The sequence below is a fragment of the Pinus tabuliformis genome, chromosome 4_2 (assembly GCF_031772625.1).
Source record: "Pinus tabuliformis cultivar Carrire ecotype Pingquan chromosome 4_2, CPIR1, whole genome shotgun sequence".
Taxonomy (NCBI): Eukaryota; Viridiplantae; Streptophyta; class Pinopsida; order Pinales; family Pinaceae; genus Pinus; species Pinus tabuliformis.
This window is the reverse complement of record NC_142304.1, coordinates 665,524,064-665,528,427: the sequence shown is the minus strand read 5'-3', so window position 1 is coordinate 665,528,427 and position 4,364 is coordinate 665,524,064. Positions and strand designations below refer to the sequence as shown.

General features: G+C 40.6%; 1 pseudogene; it reads left to right on the top strand.

The window, feature by feature from the left end:
* Window positions 1-932: 932 nt before the first annotated feature.
* LOC149171171 (kinesin-like protein KIN-14L pseudogene) lies at window positions 933-3,919 on the top strand (annotated as a pseudogene).
* Window positions 3,920-4,364: the final 445 nt, after the last annotated feature.

Genomic DNA, 4,364 nt, shown 5'->3' with positions numbered 1-4,364 from the left:
ATAATTTATAAGGTTAGTGAGGGGTGACAAGAGAGAGGGGTTTTTTTTATGGTTTTAAAGAAGTTAAAATTGCAGAGTATTTATGGGGTTTAGGATATATGATAAACAACCAAACTGAAACTGAAGTTTATGTTTGTTAATAGGAGATTTAATTAGACAAAGAAAATGAAATAGGCTCTTTAATTGTTTTGGGAGACCCTCTTTCTTATTCAACATTTAGTGAAGGGCTCCCATCTCATGGACAAAATATTAAAAAATCTGACAAAAAGAATTAGGAAAGTATTAAAAAGTTTATTTTCAATAGCATATTTCCATTTTCTCTGTGTTCTCTGTCATCTCAATAAAAATACCAACTTATGTGTTGATGAAAGTTGTAAATTCAATTTGAGAGTTTTAAAAATCGATGCTCAAATCAACTCCTTTCTTATTCTTTAAAACTAAATAAATTAACAATACACACTTATAAAAGATTGGTTCTTATTCTTTAAAGCTAAATAAATTAACATTACACAATTATAAAAGATTGCATTATCGGAGCCAAGGTAGGTCCACGGGAAGTTATGACGTGTTTATGCGACTAAGGTCGTTGGGCTTCTCGTCGGCTTCGGATGTGTTTGAGGGCTCAACATTCCACTTGACTGTTGGGATTGGACTTGTTCAGTCTTCTCTACCAATACTAAAGAAATACCCATTAAAATTCTCCCCTCGCACCCATTTCGAAAACAGTCCTCTTCGCGAACGAAAACAAGTTACCTAAAGCATCGAGAGTTCAAGGCCTTGTTGAATTCGATTGATTGATCAGTCGCTGTATCTGTAGTAAATGGTACATACCCACTCGCTGAACCGCACTGATTGAGTTCGCATTCAGGGCCAAGCCTCTCCAGTTGCGGTTTTTCAGTTTTCTATTGAGATTTGTCGAATAAGAGGAAAAAATGTCTCTGGAACCAGATTCTACTCCCAGCAGGGTCCCTCCCCCATTGTTTTCCAGCACTTCTCCCTATCCTCCTCCCAGAAATTCGTTTTGTCAGAGAAGGCACGAGGCATTTTCCGACGATATGTTCAGGAGTGCCACGGATTTACAGGTTTCCAGCGCAGAAAGTAGTGGATCGCAAGGTCGTTTGGCTTCACTGAAAGCAGAGGAAGCAGCTAATAGGAGGTTTCAAGCTACGGCATGGATAAAGAGCATGGTTGGTTCTCTAGATATACCATGCGAGCCATCTGAGGAGGAGTTTCGTCTTTGCTTGAGAAATGGGATCATATTATGTAATCTTATCAACAAGGTTCAGCCAGGCGCAGTGTCTAAGGTCGTTGCAAATCATGTTTCAACACTTCCTCCTGAAGGACGGCCTTTATCTGCTTATCAATATTTTGAGAATGTTAGGAATTTTCTTGTAGCTGCTGAAGAGATGAAGTTACCTACTTTTGAAGCTACTCATTTAGAGCAGGAAAGCTTGCGGCCGGGTTCTACGACAAAGATTGTTGACTGTATATTGGGGCTGAAATCTTATTATGAATGGAAACAGTGTGGAGGAAATGGCTGTTGGAAATATGCAGGCCCTTTGAGGTCCCCCATGATTCCACGAAGCACAGGAAATTTCCTTCAACGCTCAACTCCTTGTGTGCCTGTAAGGGACACTGAAACTCTGCCAGACCTATCAGTTATAAACATGGATGACGGAGACATCTTTCAATCTAAAGACACAATGGGAGCTTGGTTAAAGCGGTTTGCTGTAGAAATGACAAATGACAAGGAAAATGTTGATCAGAACTTTGTTGAAGCCATACAAACTGCTGCACCGGACTCGATGCAAGCATTCATGAATCTTATCATTGCAATTTTTGCAGAAAATAAACAAGACAAATTTTCCTTGATTCAGAAAAGCCAGGATCAAGACAATCAGGTCCTTTTGGATTCTCCAGACCAGAAAAATGGTGACTGTGCACCTTTTCAAAGTCAGGATCCAAAACCTTTGCATATAAGTCAGGAACATCAGATGCGTTTGGAAGCACAAAGAAAAGAAGTCAAGGACATAAGAGACTTATTACTTAGAGCACGGGAAGATGTACAAAGGTTTCAGGCAGAGTGGCGAAAGCATTTTGAATTGCTTGATAACCAGGTCGCAGGAATTTTTAATGCTGCTAGTGGATATCACAGAGTTCTGGAAGAAAACAAGATCCTTTATAATAGCCTTCAAGAACTCAAAGGAAGCATAAGGGTATACTGCAGAATCCGACCCCATTTTGGAGGTCAATCTGAAGCTCACAGTGCAGTGGAATTGATTGGAGAGGATGGATCCCTCCTGGTCAATACATCCAAAATGGGCAAAGATGTACAGAGGATATTCAATTTTAATAAGGTTTTTGGGCCATCTTCTACACAAGAAGAGATTTACATGGATACACAGCCATTGATCCGATCTGTAATGGATGGTTACAACGTCTGCATTTTTGCATATGGTCAAACAGGATCTGGGAAAACCCACACCATGAGCGGTCCAACAGGTGCTTCTGAAAAAGAGATGGGAGTCAACTATAGAGCACTCAGTGACCTCTTCGAGTTGTCTGAAAAGAGGAAAGATTTAATGGTGTATGAAGTCTCCGTCCAAATGATAGAGGTATACAACGAACAAGTGAGGGATCTTCTCGGGGCACTGACCTCAAGCAAGAAATTAGATATTCGAAATAATGGTCATAAGGGATTTAATGTACCGGATGCTATACTTATGCCTGTTAAAGCAACTTCTGCAAAAAGAATCGCACTGTTAGCTATACTGCACTAAATGACCGCAGCAGCCGTTCTCACAGTGTGTTGACTGTACATGTGCAAGGTACAGATCGTGTTTCTGGATGTAACCTTCATAGCTGCCTTAATTTGGTAGATCTTGCTGGAAGTGAGAGGGTAGATAAATCTGAAGTAACTGGAGATCGTTTGAAGGAGGCACAATACATAAACAAGTCCCTTTCATCTCTAGGAGACGTAATTGCAGCATTGGCACAGAGGAATTCGCATGTGCCATATCGAAATAGCAAATTGACTCAATTGCTTCAGGATTCATTAGGGGGCAAGGCAAAGACTCTGATGTTTGTTCACATAAGTCCTGAACCGGATTCATATGGAGAGACAATAAGCACCCTTAAATTCGCTGAACGGGTGTCCTCTGTTGAACTTCGTGCTGCACGTTTGAATAAAGAAAGTGGAGAAGTTCGTGAGCTTAGAGAGCAGGTAGACAGTTTGAAGAAGGCGTTGGCGAGGAAAGAAGCAGAAGTAGCACAGTTACAGAATGCGAGAGAATCTCCACTTATTGACAAACACAAACTCCAAACGCCAGTGCGAAATCGTAGATGGAGCCTTGAGGCGCCTGGAATAAGCAAATTTGAGGTACAAGATGGTATTTATAATTTTGGGGTGGGTACCCAAGATGACAAGTTCGTAGATTCAGGGGAGAGATCCAAGCTTAATAAGACGCCGATAGGCAGACAAAATGGCAACCGTCGGAGCAGTCTGGGAAATGACCGTACAGACGGTGAAATAAATACAGTAACTGATACTGTGGCTCCATTCGCATCGAAAAAGACTTCTCAAATTAAAAAGTCACTACAGTCCTTTGGAAAGCTAATCAATGGTGAAAAAAGATCTACAATTCAAGTTGAATTATCACCCCCTGTCTGTAGCGGTGAGCGAAGATTATCTATTGGTGGACAGAGCCAACCCTTCTCAAACAGGCAGCGGCCACTTACAGTGGTCAACAATTCAGAAACTGGTCGCCCTAGGCGAAATTCACTTGAGGGAAAAGCACCCGTGGGATCGAAGATAACAGCTTCTCCAAACGGGCATGCAGGGCGAACTTGCAAGACACCACCTGATCAGCAGGCGAGGAAGGTGGGAAAACCTGATGTAATAACCTTCAAAAAGAGATAGACTCTGCACGACCACTGCAAAAAGCACCCGGGACCCTGCAAGGATTGGAATTTGACGGGCATTTTGCAGTCCGAACAGTTTGTTTGCACTGTAATTTTAGCTTCGTAATTATAGGATCTTTGGAATTTGAACAAAGTGCTCCTACAATACTTAATTTTGAAATCCTAACAGTTTGCTTGCACTGTGATTTTATATTTATAATTATAGGTTATTGTAGTTTGAAATCCGAACAGTTTGCTTGCACTATAATTTTAATTTTGAAATCCGAACAGTTTGTTTGTACTGTAATTTTATCTTCATAATTATAAAATCCTTTGGTTATTATAGTTTGAAATCTTAACAATTTGCATTATAATTTTATCTTCATAATTATAGGATTTTCTCTTCCTTGTTATAACAAGGAGCCACTGTTGTGGCCATAGTCCCTGCCGGTTAACAGAATAGT